General features: G+C 39.8%; 1 pseudogene; it reads left to right on the forward strand.

The window, feature by feature from the left end:
- Positions 1-1,146: 1,146 nt before the first annotated feature.
- On the forward strand, positions 1,147-16,488 carry LOC133731222 (uncharacterized; annotated as a pseudogene).
- The last annotated feature ends 1,039 nt before the right edge of the window (positions 16,489-17,527 follow it).

Genomic DNA, 17,527 nt, shown 5'->3' on the forward strand with positions numbered 1-17,527 from the left:
CCTCCTGATGTAGCCTGGTACAATGAGGTTCGTGCCCGAGATTTGGCTCGCTGGCGCGCAGTAGGCATTGCGGATGCTATTGACTTGTGTCTTCAAATTCCCGGCGGCCTTAATCGCGCTCCTCTCGCCGCGGCATTTTGCTTATGGAACACCGCCAGCAACACTTTTGATTTCCGCTTTGGGCAGATGAGTATTTCCTTATTGGATATTCTCGCTATCACGGGCCTACCCATCCACGCGGCACCGTATGTTCAAGGCCAATTTGATGACGAGAAATTCCCGCTGCAGATGACTCAGACTGGTCGCAGCATTCATAGCAGATCTTTCCCGTCTTGGCGAAATTACTACTGCGGACATCATGACGAAACCGGGGGAATTGCCTTCCTCGAGTGGTGGCTCTGTAAGTTTATTTTTTGTACTTCTGCTGGTAAACCAACTGGCACTTGGTCCTCTTTGGCCACTGCTCTTTATAATGGCACAGTCGTTGGCCTTGGTCAACCGGTTCTGGGTTCGCTTTATCGAGCCCTTTATCAAGTCGCTATGCATCCATTCGAAGTCCAATCCTCAGGCCCCTTCTGGATTCTGGATTTCTGGCTCCAGACTTATTTCCCCCATTTTCGCCGACCAAACGTGCCAGCAGTGCCTCCAAATGACGTTCTGTTGGGCCGGTGGCTCTGCCGCGAGGGAAGGTATGAATCTCCGGCATTTTGCGAGTGTTTCTCGTTTTTGTATCTTCTGGATGAGATGCCGGATGTAAAGTTGGTGGTAAATAGAAGATTCCCCGCGATATTGGCAAATGGGTTTCTTCCTCGCCCGGGTCATCGCGAAGAAGCTATGATGATGTTTCGCCGCACTATTTCTTGCTCTGACATTCAATTGGCCACGGATGAACTAAGTTACGAACTTTATGCACCCAATCACTTTGCTCGTCAATTTGGGTTGGCCTAGTTGGTACCCTGGCCTCTGGTTGATTCTGCCAATTACTACACCTCTTGGCGGAGATCAGCTCCGCCTGGGTCTGCTCCCTTTCAGAGTCAGTTTACTTTGATAGTGATTCCCCCTTGGGTCAGAGCGCTATACCCCCTCAACGATGTTGATGATGACTATGCTGATTGGTGGAAAGAAGTGTCAGTGAACTGTTGGGGCATGAATAACTATGACCTTTTCGCCATCCTTTTCCGCGACTTGGAACATCCCTTTGCCGTGGACAGCGACATCCTTGAACAATATTATGCTGGCGAGGCTCCGCCTCCTGTTCCTGCTCCTCCGCAACATCAACCTGTTCCGCCCTCGCAGCCACAAAGGCCCTCGCGGCAAGCACAACCGGGAATACAGATTCGTGAACAATGGGCATCAGTAAGTTTCCAACTTCCCTCACCATTTCTTTTCCTTGGCTTGAGTATCAATCCTTATTGCTAAGTACATTTGTTTTATTTCTAGCGTACCAACCGGAGCAGGGCAGCCTCTACTCAGGCCGGGAAACAGAAGGCAGTATCCGAGGAGCCTCCTGAAGGGGAGTCCTCTGATGATAACGATGTGAGCCTTGTTGAGGTAAACTGCCCCAGACTAATTCTGACTTTGCACATTTGGTTTTCCAGACCCCTTCTATTTTCTGAGTTGTGATTCCTCTTCTGTGCAGGTAATTGCTGCTCATACTTGCAAACGCGATCGAGCTCAATTCGTCGAAGAGAGTTTTGAAGATGACGAACCTCTGTCAATGCGGCTGGTAAGCTCTGGCCCTGTCTTATCCTTTTTAAATTTTAGAATCTGGGCAGGATCTTCACTGTGTATCTTTTGACAGTTCCGTCAAAGGACCACTAATCCCTCTCGCCTGAGCGAGGCTGGACCCTCAGCCACTGCAGAAGAACCAACTCTCTCGCTAGTTCAAGCATCAACTAACCCCGTGGCGCCTCTTCCGTCTCCCACATCTACAGAGCATCTGCAAGGTCCTACCATTCTAATAACGATTTCCGATGACGACTCCTCGGAGGATGAAAGCGTGGAAAGCCACTCTGAGACTTCTGCCGCTTATGAGGAAATGATGACGACAGAGATTCTCGCGGCACTAGAAGTTCAAGAGGTGAATGAGGCGGGGCCTCTTCCTCTTGGTGACCACGTACCAGATATTGACCCGACAGCTCGAGAGGTAAGCCACTGTTTGGCCAATACTTTCCATTTCCCTTTGGATCCAACCCCGCTCTCTGACATTTCTGAATCTAACCAGGATTCTGTTTGTACCGAGGAGGTGGCTACAAACGCTGAGGGTCCTATCGGCCGGACAGTCGCCCAAGAGATGGAAAATGATACTGACGGTGGTGGTGCCCCCCAAGTCTTGCGAATAAATGAGACAACCGTCGAAGCCGAGGGCCCTGTGCTTGAATCTGCTCCACTTGCCCATGGTGAGCCGCAAGTTGAGTTTCCAGATTCTCCTGCAGTTGAAGGGACAGACCAACCTGTTGAAGATGAAGAAACTGAGGAAGCTGTCCACCCTTTTGCATTGGTGGTTCGTGATCCTGTGGCACTTCCGCCGCCTCCTCCTCCTACCAGATTCGAGAGATTGATGAGGGTGTTGGAGGTAACTCCTCTTTCTACTGTGGATGAGGCTAAGATGGTGCTTCGCGAACATCTGGGTCCTCAGGTATTGGAGACTGACATCCTCTCGCGAGTCTTGGAAGCCCTAAGGTATCTTTGCCAGGAGAATGCATTGACCCTGCATTAATTTAGTGCCATTGACGATCTGCTGAATGAACTTGGTGAGGCCCGCCAACGTCAACCGGCCGCGAATGCCCAGGCTCACGATACTCGAGAGGCTTTGAATAGCCTCTCTCGAGAAATGGGCATCTCTCACGGTATTTTAAATGAGCGAACCAACCGCCTGCGGGAACTACAAATCCAAAGGTCCGACTTCAAACTTCGGATCGAGGACCTCCATACCGGTTTAGCCTTTGTTGAAAACGCGATTGCTACAGAAGAAGCCCAACTCGATGAACCTCTGGCTGCTTCTGAAGAAATGGGCCGCAACCTGGCCCATCTCAAAGAACGGGCCACTCAGGCCGAAGCAAGTGCTATTGCGGCGAAACTCCGCGTGGAGGAACTTTGCTTGAAATTGAGCTTTGCGGGCCAATCTCTGTAGGTCCCCTCGAAAACCGTTCGGTCTCCTCACATACTGTTAATCCCTTCTTTTCCGGGATTTAAGGCATTAATCACTCGTTGAAAAACAACAGTCGTGAAAAAACAATCTTGTGAAAAGAGCAGTTACCTCCTCGAAAACCGTTCGGTCTCCTCACATACTGTTAATCCCTTCTTTTCCGAGATTTAAGGCATTAATCACTCGTTGAAAAACAACAGTCGTGAAAAAATAATCTTGTGAAAAGAAAAGTTACCTCCTCGAAAACCCCACATGCTATTAATCCTCTAATAATAGCTAACTCCTCAAAAACCGCTCCTCACATGCTGCTAATCCCTTTTTTCCCGAGATTTGGAATCACTAATCTCGATTTATTGACATCGGTTTTGAAATAGAGCTTCATCCAAGGGTGGGGATTTGCCTGAAGTCCCTATAAATAGTTGTATTTCAGGAAGGGAATACTCACAACAACTTTTCTGAAATATTCGAGAAATGGCCTTTCAATCCTTGCTTCTTTTTCTCCTTCTTCACAAATCTTCCCCTCATGAAATGACCTTTAGCCTCTAAATTTTAGGCTTTATGGCGTAATCTTAAGCCTGGGTTAGGCCTCATGGCGTAATCTTAGGCAACCCCTTGTTTCGTCCTTCTAGAGTTCTGCAACAAAAATGCCAGGCTTCAGATTGGTTTAGAAACGCGAGGGGGCTCCGAGTGTGGGATCCACGATCATGCGAGATCATCTTTGTCATAATCCTACACACGGAGCGAAACGGAGAAAGGGAGGACGGCCACTCTGAGGTTCGTCTTTCCTCCTCTGTTTCCTTCCTTCTGGACCTGGCCCGTGTTGTGCCCTCCAGATGGAAGGGGCTTTGGTTCTCACCTCCTTCTCCCCCTTTCTCTTCTTGATAGAATCTTGGAGGGATGAGAAGGGATGGACTCTTTGAAGGAATGGGTTCAAGCTACAGAATGGTTGTTCCTGTACTTCACGTCCAGCTAATGGTGGTTACCAAGGCTAGAGGGGGTGCAGAGACTCAAGCTGATATTTGGTTCCTTCACTCTCTGCCCCTCCAGGAGATAATGGCGCGGCTCAACCCGGCGTTGGATTCCATAGCTGCTTCCAATTGAGGGGGCTTGGAGGCTCCATTTTCTTTCACTGGAGTCTCCCCTGCTCATGAATAATGGTGTTGGCCAAGCTTATGTTGTATTCCTCTACCGCTTCCATGTAAAGGGGGCGCGGGGGCTCCGTTAATCCTCTTTTTCCTTCCCTGAAGTCTGCCCCTCCTTGAGATAATGGCGCGGCTCAACCCGACGTTGGATTCCATAGCTGTTTCCACTTGAGAAAAGATTCAGAAGATATCCGAAGATTCATGTTTTGTATTCTAGCCACTTTTGGCTTTGTAATGAATGTACTGCTTTTGGCCGCAAAGCCACTTTATGAATATAATAATATTTTCTTATCCTGATATCCAAATATCCGTGAGAAGTCAATAATTGTGTCTCACAAAGCCCCAAATATAGGCCCCTATAGTTGTATATTGAAAATAATATGAACTTTTAAAATATGTTCCGCGTCAAAAAGAGACTCGCGGCGAGGGTTTTGAGAAAATATGTATCTTTTGGATCCACTTGCTGGCTCCCAACTCAAAACTCTTAGCGCCAATAACTCCTTCTTTTCCAAGATTTAAGGCATTAATCACTCGTTGAAAAACAACAGTCGTGAAAAATAATCTCGTGAAAAGAACAGTTACCTCCTCGAAAACCGTTCCGTTTCCCCACATGCTATTAATCCTTTAATAATAGCTAACTCCTCAAAAACCGCTCCTCACATGCTGCTAGTCCCTTTTTTCCCGAGATTTGGAATCACTAATCTCGATTTACTGACATCGATTTGACTCCTCTTTGACTGTCCAGCAGGTGGAAATGCTTTTCCGTGACTGTCCGTCCAAGGGTGGAGATTTGCATGCCCTGTTCCTATAAATAGGTGCATTATGGGGATGGGAACGTTCACGCCAAAAAAAAAAAAACCTTCCTCTGAGTTTCAGATCCTCAACAATACCCTTCCTTTTTTACGAACATCTCTCTGTCAATTTCAGTCCTTCTCTCACAGATCTTCAGTCCTTCCCAATAATTCTAATAGCAATCTTTCTTAATTACTTGTCATCACCATTCTTCAATTCTCGCATTCTCTCAACCCTTCACCAATGGAACCACAAACCCAGCAACCAACCGAGGATGGAGGAAGCAACAAAGCAGCCGGGAATAGTGCTAACATGCTGCGGGGGCGGAACAGGTGGAATCCCACTACAGATCAGATAAGAATCCTCAAGGAGCTTTTCTACAATAAGGGAGTTAGGTCCCCAACTATAGAGCAGATTCAGAGGATCTGTCTCCAGCTGAAATGGTACGGCAAGATCGAGTTCAAGAACGTCTATTTTTGGTTCGTGAACCAAAGGGCTCGGGAGAAGCGGAAGAAGAGATCCACTTCGGATGTTCATGTGCCCATGCAAAGATCAGGGCTTGTTGGTGATGGCAATGGTACCAATTGGAAACCTGAGGATCAGTATATTAACTTCGAATCTTCTGCATCTGCTTCTGCTTCTTCAACTGGTGTGATTGCTTTTAACGGGCAGATGGGGAACTATGGTGGTTATGGATCTATGAACATGGAGATTGAAACCCTTCCTCTGTTCCCCATGCATGGTGAGGACATCTTTGGCAACATGAAGACTACTTCCGATGGAGGTGGCGGTCACGGTGGTGGCTCTCACATTTCCCTTGAGCTCAGCCTTTCCTGTGAGGGCAAAGCTGGAAAAAGTTTCTGGAGCCGCTGACTCGGCTTAGTAGCTTTGCGAGTGTAGGAACACTTAGAATTTGCCCCCTAAGAGTTGTATTTATGACTTTTTTATGTTTTTTATTTATTTATTTATTTATTATTATTATTTTTTTTTTAATATTTTAGCCATAATTCTGGAGATTATAAACTCATCATAGACAGTTGAAATGGCATCCTAAGACTCAAAATAAAAACAAGAACAACACGCAACATACAAGAAAAAACGTTTTGGACTTAGGGATATTTCTCTTCTCCTTTCGGTAACTCCTTTGGAACATGACCAGGTGAAGAGAGGAACGATTGATTGACAGGGGACGAGACCCTTTGTCAGCACTTCTCGTATCCAAACTAGACCTCACATCCCATTGGATGCGCCCTATGATGAAGAAGATATTTACCCAAAATTCATTTTGACTCTAATAATAAACAAACAACCAACGAAATAAAGAAAAAAGATAAACAAAAACTGAAATATGAATATAAAACCTAAAACAAAGTTAACGAAATTTGCCAATTTTTATTTTTTATTTTATATATATATATATATATATATATATATATATATATATATATATATATATATATATATTTAATAAGTAGCTGAATTTAATAAGACAATGTGAATCAAGGTTTAGACATGCGGCCCAAGTATAGTCGCCTAGACACAAATTTTCTGTCAAATCCTTTGGGCAACCTTACTGAAATGGCCAGGTGGGGGAGGGCGAACAAGAGAGGCAGAATCCATTTTGGCATGAGCTACTCCCACATAGTGGTTTAGGCCCATTTGCACGCACTTCTGGATTCAAGAACCTGTCATGAACGTTGTCCCCTTTCTAGACACCATTTCACATAGCCTATACTTACTAAGATGTGAAAGGTCATAAGTGTGAAGACAGTTCAACAAGTGTTAATAAAAGCCGCCCTTAACCTTAAGGGACCTGAACTAGGCACCAATAAGGAGTTTAGGCCAATATTAACAAAAGAGACTTCACCTATTCCGTTATGATTCACAACCTCTTACCAAATTCAACGTTTTATATATATATTTTAACGAAAAGAAAACTAGAAACGAAAAAATTAACAGAAAATTAAAAGCAAAGAAAGAAAGAAGCTAGCATCACCATGTTTGGCTAACCTCTAGGAGACCACGGGGGAGGCCATCTATGCTTCATTCCAAGCTCCGATGTATCAAAATTTGTAGGGTAAAAATCCCTCCTGTGAGAGCTTGTAGGAAAAGAACAAAGATACTTCTCCTTGAAGAATTTGGAGGAATTTGGCTCGAGAGAGGGGTAATCTTGCCCCCCAAGTATCTTTGTTGGTTGACGAGGCATGATCTTCAATTGCAATTTGGGAGATGACGGTGTCCCAAGATCGGCTTTGTCGCCAACTGTTGCCAACTTCTCTTGATCAAAGGGATGATCATGGGTCATATCTTGCCCCCCATGCATCTGATCAGTAGCCACATATTTAGCTTGATCAGTGGAGACATCAGATATTTGTTCAGAGACAATTTTCTTGTCTGAAGAACAATCTTGTTGATGACGTTCTCCATAAGTAGCCTCTATGTAAGGCTGTGATTCACCAGTGAGGCCATTAGGTTGATTGCCACCTATAGGCAAATCAGCCTCATAAATGACCTCTTCTCGAGCGTTCTGCTCAATTTCTAGGTCCCAATCGCGAAACCTCTGCTTTGTTTTTGCGATCAAAATGGCCATGTCCCTGGCTTGCTTTTCTTTATTCCTCTCGATGTTGGCCATGATGATCGCGAGCTGTTCATCAATGCTTGCCCCCTCTGGGATGGGAATAGGCATAAACTCATCATTAATGGCGGTATCGCCAATGGTGGCAACATTGTCCATCAATTCACTTTAGGAATTTCTTTTGGTAAAGATTTTCCCCTGGCATCTCAATGATGACGAAAAAAGACTCTAGTATAGTCCCACTGGGCGTGCCAAAATGTTTGTTTTGAAGCCCGGTGGTTGAATGTCTTCAAGAGAAAAAAAAAAAAAATTCTAACCTTGTCCCACTGGGCGTGCCAAAATGTTTGTTTGGAAGCCCGGTGGTTGAATGTCTTCAAGAGAAAAAAAATTCTAACCTTGTCCCACTGGGCGTGCCAAAATGTTTGGCTCCAATTTTGTTGCAGCTGGTCAACAGTCTCTTTTCTGCGCGGGCGTGCCAGCACCGTTCGGGTGCGGTCGTCGGGGATGTCCCTTGACCTGACTTCTATCAAGCGATTGTGGACGAGGAGAGCACCAACCTCGTCGTGGGATTCTTTGTGCCTCGTGGCGAGGACTTTTGCTGAGCTTCTTGAAAATCACCAAATCGATACTCGATGTTGTAGATCGAGCAGAGCGAGAACCACCGGGAAGTGAGGAGAACTTGCTAAAGCGTGACTTTAGCTTGGCTGGGTTGCTAGGGCGTTACCCTTGCTTGGCTGGTTCTGTAACCGTTGTGGTCGCGACACTACCATTGGCTCCCAAGGAGACTAGGACGGAAGCACTTTGACAGAGGGTTTGGTGGCACTGAAAGTCGGCTTCCGAGAAGACTAGGACTAGGAGTGTGATCACCGGTAAGAGAAAGAGAAAGAGAGGGAGAGGAGTTGCTCTTAGAGAGGTTTGCTCTAGAGAGAACTTAGATCATCTTAGAGATGTTGTTGTATTGTGAATGTGTAAATTAGAATGAGAGGAGAAGATGTTTATATAGGGAAGAAAAAGAAGAGTGAAATGATGAGTGGAAGAAAAATAATGAAAGTAGATCTAAGTTCACTTGTAAAATATGGAAAAGATAGAGAAAAGATGAAATGAAAGCAAAGCATGAAGGTGCAGCAACATGGAAGTGGTGATGATCTATTAAAGAGATTGTAGAAGAAAAATATATCCAAGGAAAAAGAGAAAAGCATCTAGCTTTCTTCATGTGGGTAGGAAACATGAACATGTGAATATTGAGCTGGTTTTAGGTCAGTTTCTGCCCCTTTATTCCTTCAATTATTTCTCCAACAAGACTTCATTATATGCCTTCGACTTCTTCATATGAAATGTTCCACTATGTGTTTAGATCATCCTGACAAAGTTTCAGATTTTTATTCCATGTGGTTGGGCCGAAAATGCTGCTGGACCTCTTATAGATCCAGTTTTCCAGTTTTGCTTCTGTAGAAAATTGGGCTGATTGTTTGAAGGCCTTCCACTCAAAAAAAGCTCTTGCACTCTTCATAAGAAATGATCCTTGGGCTGTCTAGAATGGATCTGGAAAGTTTCAGCACATTTAGATTTCATTTGGTTAGTCTGCCACCCCTCCTTCCTTGTCTAGCTCGGTTTTTCCTAGCCGAAGTAGGAAAATATGCTAAAGTTGACTTGTCATACTTCCATAGTAGGCTTTATTTAGCCTCTAAATATATATTTCGAACTTGTCGACAATATATAGCTTGAGCCACTGATATTGGCTCAATTTCTCCAAGACGTGCCTTGTCAGGCCAAAATGTTCATTTTGGGTCCAAACAATATGTAATTAACCCTAAAAACTAATAATTTGAAGACATTTTCTGAAATTGCTTTACTAATTGACATACTTCAAAGATAATTTGCATTGTGACTTAAAACCTTTAGATTGGGAGCCTCCAATTTTATATGGATAATTAAACTTGTATTATGAAGCTGATTCAGCGTTTAACATGAAATCATTCACATTTGTTGAATCGTTGTTTGACATCAAAACTTGTATTATGAATATTACGTGCTATTTGCATGAGTAACGTGTTCCATGTAATATTTTTGTGACTCAGTCCTAATATGTCTAGTTATTTTATTTTATTTTTTGGTAGTTTTAGTTGGATCTCTAAATTTGATATTTGGACCTCCAACTTTTTTCAATTATTAATTGACTCTGTCAAGTCATATGAAAAGACAAATAAGGACAAAGTGAGAAAAATGAAAAAAAAAACATTACTCCTCTTACCTCCCCAAATATAACATTCAATTAAATTGTTTTTTTTTCTTTTTCCGGAATTTCCTTATATTGCTATATAGTTTTATAATTTACATAAAACAATTAAGTAAAAATAATAATTTCTATACATGACCCATCATTTAATACAAAAATAAATTCAAAACAATCTTATTTCGAATTTTCTTAAACTAAATTAATTGAATATTATGATATAGTTATTACTCAATCTTCCAACCCAAAACCCTTGAAATCCTTCTTTTAGCAAATTCAAAGGGATTCTAGCAACATATCAAGATCAAGAACCAACCCTCTGATTAATTTTGGTAGAGGAGAGACATACTCATAAGAGAGCAATATCATGTGATTTTGATTCATTCTTCTTCTCGTGGTTGAAGATAGAGATAAAAAGTAGAGTAACAGATTATTGTATCTCATATTCAAGGGTGTTTTGGTAAAAATAAGAAGGTCTACTTAGATTTTCAAGTATTCTAAAAAGTAAATTAGAGGTGTACTAAGTATAGGAGGTTCAAGTGTCCAACTAGATTACTAGAACCACCTTTTTTTTTTTTTTTGAAGAGTTGATTTCATTAGATAATCAAGCCATAAAACAGGCCAGAGTCTAACAAGCACTTATACAAACAATCTGGCAAAAAAACCAGACAACTTATCTAAGCCAAACTAAACTCATTAAAGTCTATGAGACGCTCGCATGAAGCAAGCCTAGCTAAGCAAGAACAACCTCGCTTTCTAAGGAAAAATCATTCATCTAGTCTAATTTGCCGGCACACAATTGTGGTACAAATAACAACTAGAATCATCTTAGAAAAGCTCATAGAGATTATCCCTACCTAAAAAAGACTTGCAACCAAATGTCTAATAGCAAAAGAACTAGAATATAGCAGCTAACAACCTCGGCAACAGGTTGGTCTTCTTGCTTGTCTTTAAAATTTGCTGACTCGATTTGAGCCTAGGCCTAAACACCCAAGCCCAAACCCAAGCTATAGAACCAGAAGCCCAAATCCCTTGCCTGGCCATCACCGCCGGCATCAGCTCCGGCGGTCGGCCTTTCCACCACACCATCTGTCGTCCAGCGAACCACCAAACCTAGACAAATCTGGGTGGGAAATCCTCTGATCTGCCTGTTGACCTTGATTTCTCTTCGACCACGATCCGCGCAAGTCCTCCGGCGTTCAACCGGACAACGATCATGGATCCAAGCAAATCCGGCCTGCCACCTGCCTCGCGACCTCGACTCCAACCGAAGACTCGCTGTCGTCAAACGCCGCTATCATAACCAACAATCAAACCCACGATCGACACCAAAAAAGACTGGATCGAACCCAAAAAAGAACGGTCAAGTTATTTTCTCTTGTATAAATCTATAAATACAAAAGCAGTCCATTGTTTCTATTTTAACAACTCCTTGACTTACTTTAGCTAATTAAGATAATGGAGGAAATTAATATGAATAATACAATGGACTATTGTTAAAACTTTACTATGAGTCTATGACTGAAACAAGTAAAGGTGAGATTTTAACCATAATGTAGTGTGTTAAGTAGGTTAAAGAATCAAGCTAGTATTCCAAAACAAGTGCTTCATAGAAGATGCGACAAAAATATAACTTGCTATTGATACTGGATACGTACAAACAACTCTTCTTGAAATTCACTAACTAATGTAAAGAATTACTGGTTTCAATCTTGTTCTATTGGGCTCCAGGAGACAAGGAAAACATATAGGTATTAATATAAGGTTATCTGTGAAGAATTATAATTAAAATGGAGGTTATGTAAGAAGATTGTTGGCTAAGTCTATAGTCGTTAACTCGTTAATCGTTATTAATTGACGATAACTGCGTTGTCGTTACTTAATGTTTGAAAAGACTATATATGTACTGCCAATGCTTTTGATGTTTGATATTTATTTGCTGACCGGAAGTATTGTGAAAAAAGAAAATGCATGTATAAATTGATATCGAAGACTTTTTAAAGAATACTGAAACATTATAGTACTGGTCTTACTTTGTTGAATCCATTGTCTAAAATGTTGAACTGTCCAAGAGTTGTTGCAGAATTGCATAATTGAAGTGAAAAGACAATTGTACATATGATGCGCAATATGTGCAACAGTTAATGGAGATTTGACGGAATAGAGATGGAGACATCGAATGATTATTTTTTAGAATTTGGGTAGCTAGCTAGCTAGGTGATTATTTTTCAAAGTCTAGGAATAAACGGGTATGCTGCAAAAAGTCTAGCCCCATCTCATAATAAAAATTCTAAATTAAAATGTCTTTAATATAATAGCAAGTTAGCAACCTCAGAAGCTTGACTTGAGTAAAACTAATAAGCAACCTCGGGAGTTGACGCAAAGTGGTGCCTCAAGCTTCAAGTCATACCTTGGTTGAACCAAGGAGTTTTAGGAAATTAACATTTTCATACGTCCAGTATGACAATGACTAATTAAGCTGTAGGTAAAATATGTCAATGGTGGGATAGTGCTATTACACTTTAAAAGAAAAAAAAAAAAAAAGTGTTATAGCACTGTGCCACCATTGACATATAGACACTTCTCCCTTTTAGACTGCTCTTTCGCAATGTTCAAGATGATTTTTTTTCTTTCCCTTTTTAAACTGTATACCAAACAAGAAAGGTAGTTTTTATAAAAGGAAAAATAAAAATATCTGCAAGAAAGAAAGGGAAAAAAAAAACTGTACTCTTATCCATTAGGTGCCCAAAACCCGAGTTCATGTCCAAGCTGCCATTATTTGCTCGAAATAGCTTGGAATGATCGACTCCATCTCAGGGTCCCAAGTGGAGGCTATGTATTCAGCTATCTCTACTATATATGTGTCCGAAATCGAAACACGTTTTATCATTGCAGCCCTTGCCAGTGACTAATTGACTTCGGAAGCTGGCTCGGAAGGTTTATATATGGCAAACTGGCAAAGGGTAGTAGGGACGGTACTACTTGTTATTGTTCCCCTATGATGGAAAAATGAGTGAGATTTTCTAGTTCAGAGTTCCCACATAGAAGTGGGAAACTGGGAATATATTCAAAATATAGTATATATAATTGCTTGGGATTGATTATGACAATCAAACTAACAATCATAAAACATGATTTTTTAAGATTGGCTTTCGAGTGACAATTCTAAAAAATATTAATGATTATTTTGATTTTTTGACTTTAGGAAATAGTAAAGAAAACATTAAGTAAATATTTTTTTTTCGTATTGTTAGTTTGAGAATTGTTTGAAAATTATGATTTTAGGAGTGAAAAGATTTGATAAAAAAATAAGAACACAAGATTTTGGACAATTGTTTTTCTAAGAGATAATTTCAAGGCTGGTTCGCATGAGTTGGAGAAACACATGATATCTTTCGGTATGCTTAGCCTCACTTAAAGAGACATTATCGTTAACCTCGCTTGCATAGACGTGAGTCCGTATATGTAGAACAATAATAGAAACTGTATATAATTTCTAAGTCTCGTGCAGCTGCTTGTTTGAACTAAAATGGATCGATCTTGACCTGGGCAGCTAGGAACGTACAATGATGGCAATACAAGGAAGCATTTAGGGTTATAAGTATTTCAAGAATAATTTTAGGAGACTTGTTTATATTAAGGCCTTAGGATGATCCGCGTAACTTCTTTATAAGTGAACAAAGCAATAGACGACCCAACAATCTCTAAGAAGAAAGTGAAGAGTGTGATTAATCAAAAGAACTGAACATATAAACCTTGGAGCTTCGTTATCAAGAAGTTGAATGAATCCACAGGCTACTTTATCCCATCACCTCGATCCTAACAAATCCAAGAATCTCGCCTCTACACAATAATTAGATAGCGATCGATGTTCTAACTAAAGGAAAAGGTTGTAATATTTCGATTAAAGATGATATACTTGATGATTCAGATTTGATTAGATAACGAAAAGGTTGTTAAAGATTATTATTGATGATCACATAGGTTCCTTTCTACTTAAAGTACAGACCGATCCACTAAGAAAGTGCATGCAATCATGTCATTATGAATCTGCATAAGATCATTAAAGATTAATAATCATGTACTAAGCCTTTCAATGTAAATAATTACTTTAACACAAGCCACAGACCTAGACTCCCAATTTCATTAATTTGAAGTTTCGTGATCTATCACACACATGGACAGCAGATCAAAAGCAACTTATTTGATAATTTATTGGGCTGGAAAGCTGAGCAGTACACCAAACCACCAGTTAATTAAGAAACTACTTGCTGTCGGTACTCATAATTCAACTAATGTCACCATTGATTCCAAATTAATTTCCTGAATTTGAGGTTAAATACTATTCCTCTTTAGGTTTGATCCAAAGTCCAAACTATTAGTAGTGGCCATTTTCCAAAAAGAATACAGTACTCATTCATATCAGTCCTATACGTACCAAGCTAAGAGCATCTTTAGCAATGCTAGCCATTTTTGAGTCAAATTTTAGCCAAAGTAGCTAAAAAGTTATTTTGGCGAGCCACTTTAGAGCATATTTAGCAATGCTAGCCATTTTTGAGTCAAATTTTAGCCAAAGTAGCTAAAAAGTTATTTTGGCGAGCCACTTTAGAGCATATTTAGCAATGCTAGTCATTTTTTAGTCAAATTTTAGCCAAAGTAGCTAAAAAGTCATTTTGGCTAGCCATTTTAGAAATACGTCTACATCAGTGCTCTCTATTATATATAGCTAGTTTTGAATTTATATAATTTTTTAAAGGAAGGTTAAATAGTTTAAATGTATTTAAAATTTACATAAAATAACTCAAAAGGAATGTTATAAATTATAGAGAGCCTCATCTCGCTAGCTCTCTATATTTAGAAGCGAGATAGCTAAAAGTTATAATGGAGAGCCACTTAGAGCATCTTTAGCAATGCTAGCCATTTTTGAGTCAAATTTTAGCTAAAGTAGCTAAAAAGTTATTTTAGCTAGCCACTTTAGAATTACGTCTACATCAATGCTTTCTATTTTAGCTAGTTTTGAATTTATATTATTTTTTAAATGAAGATTAAATAGTTTAAATGTATTTATAAATTACATAAAATAACTTAAAATGAATGTTTTAAATTATAGAGAGCCTCGTTCCGCTCTCTATATTTAGGAGCGAGATAGCTAAAAGTTATAATAGAGAGTCACTTAGGAATCTGGTGCAGTTGCTAAAATAGATAAAAAGCTAAACATGCTCTCCAAAATAGCTAAGGAGCCAAAATAGAGAGTCTGCTAAAGATGCTCTTAGGAGTCTGGTGCATTTGTTAAAATATATAAAAAGCTAAACATGCTCTTCAAAATAGCTAAGGAACAAAAATAGAGAGTCTGCTAAAGATGCTCTTAGAAATACGTCTGCATCAGTGCTCTCTATGATAACTAGTTTTGAATTTATATTATTTTTTAAAGGAAGGTTAAATAGTTTAAATGTATTTAAAAATTACATAAAATAACTCAAAATGAATGTTATAAATTATAGAGAGCCTCATCTCGCTCTCTATATTTAGGAGCGAGATAGCTAAAAGTTATAATGGAGAGCCACTTAGGAGTCTGGTGCAGCTGTTAAAATATATAAAAAGCTAAACATGTTCTCCAAAATAGCTAAGGAGCCAAAATAGAGAGTCTGCTAAAAATGCTCTAAACAGTATGTGCATGGTGACCAGATGGATCATCTGAAAGACTCACCCACCCATGGCAGGCCCCGACGGGAGAGGATCCTCTCCTAACCTCCTAATCTGCCTAAGCTTTTGACTAGGTAGTGACATGTGGACATAATGAATCCAACGGTCCACAAGCTTTCTTTTTCTATCTTTCTTGTCTCTCTGTTCGTCCGTCTCTTCCTTCACGCCTCTCTTTCTTCCCCCTCGATTTGTTCTTCTTATTCTGGGTTAATCTTCTTGAATATCTAAAGTAGGGAATTTGACCATGTTTATTTTTGGTATGGGTCTTGCAGATAATGGCAGTCAAAAAATAGAGAACCAGCATAATCTATCAACCTGAATATAAAAGAGACGGAGTTCTTGTAGCAATAGAAGTGAAAACAACTCTATCTGCAGAAATCAAGTATCCAACTTGAAAGAACTCCTCCATTTATTAATAGCCCTCTATCCTCTCATCAAACCCAATAATTATAAGCAGATCCCTCTTTCCTTCATCTACTGCTACTACGATAAGGCCTTCTGCAACTCTTTCATCAAAACCCATCATCAAGTCCAATGCTCTAGGAGGATTGACCACATGGTCAAAGAAAAAAGCTTGAGCAATATGTTCTGTGTCATTGATGATCAGTCTGGGTTTTGGCCATGGTTTGAACAATAGCAATTCAATTGATAATCAGCAGTCAACCCCAATTTTGTGCCAACCAATTCCATCCCATCAATTGAATCCCAACCAATCCCAGAAAGAAATTTATCAACCACCAAAACGGCAAAACCCATAAGGATGAGTAAATAACTTAATAAAGACCAAAGAAAAAAATTTGAACTGAAGTGGAACTGGAGTTGAAGTAAAATGAAGAAAGGCACAGATTTGGATCAGAAGAAAGACGCGGAGGTTGAAGATTAGAAGAGAGAGAAAAATCGGTGGAGAGGATGTTGTCATGGATATGTGTATTGATTTTTAAGTGTAAATCACTACGTGACACTATTCTAGACCATTAGATATTGCTTTTACACGTGTCATTACGTTGTTGAAAGTTTAGGTAGGTTAGGCAGATTAAGAGGTTAGGAGAAGATCCTCTCCCGGCCCCGACTTGTGGGAGGCCTAAGGCGAACAATTGAAATGAGGCCTCCACATGAAACTTGAAATACAATTTTATTTTATTCTTCAAATATAACTACTTAAAAGTAAATATATAACCAAGAATAATAAAAAAAAATCATATAAAATAAAATTTAAAAAAGAAATTGGGTGTCAAATACCCAAAAAATTAAGGTAAGAAAATAATTTTTTTTTTTTTTGAAAATAGCAGAGGCACCAATCTAGCTAGGTGCCTCGTTAAGGTAAGAAAATATATGATCAATTAAGTATAAACACTCCAAATACAAAAATAAACTAAAAAAAAAATTAAAAGAAAAGATAAAAAGGATTAAAAATGCATGTGAATGACCAAATAAAAGGAAAAACTACAAAAACTATATTATGCAGATCGTGGCTTAAAAGAAATTAAAGCTTCCTCTCAATTTGGACCCTCCAGTGACTTATATTATGTAGCACATTCAGCGTTTGAAAAGAGAAGCATCTTCCAAAAGTTTGATGATGGAGCTGATTGAGCGGCAGAAATAGCTCTCAGTTCTTAATTGTATGATCGATGTAGTAAATTAGTATAAGTTTACCGGTCAAACATTTTCTGATGTTAAGTTGTAATTGTATGTAATCAAACATCACATTTAAAGAATAAAAACTAAACAGGCGTTTGTGATTTCTGACCTTCACGTTTGAATAAGTAATAGTCATTTGTGGATTAATGATATACTTTCACAGAGGTTTCACCTCTATAATGAACTGTTCGGTTCTAACAAAAAAAAAATGTAATTGTATGTTAATGTGAAAATGAATGTTTTGGTGAAAAATGAGGGGACACCTAATGTATCATGTACTGGCATATTTTGTTTCA

Source organism: Rosa rugosa, chromosome 2 (genome assembly GCF_958449725.1).
Source record: "Rosa rugosa chromosome 2, drRosRugo1.1, whole genome shotgun sequence".
NCBI lineage: Eukaryota > Viridiplantae > Streptophyta > Magnoliopsida > Rosales > Rosaceae > Rosa > Rosa rugosa.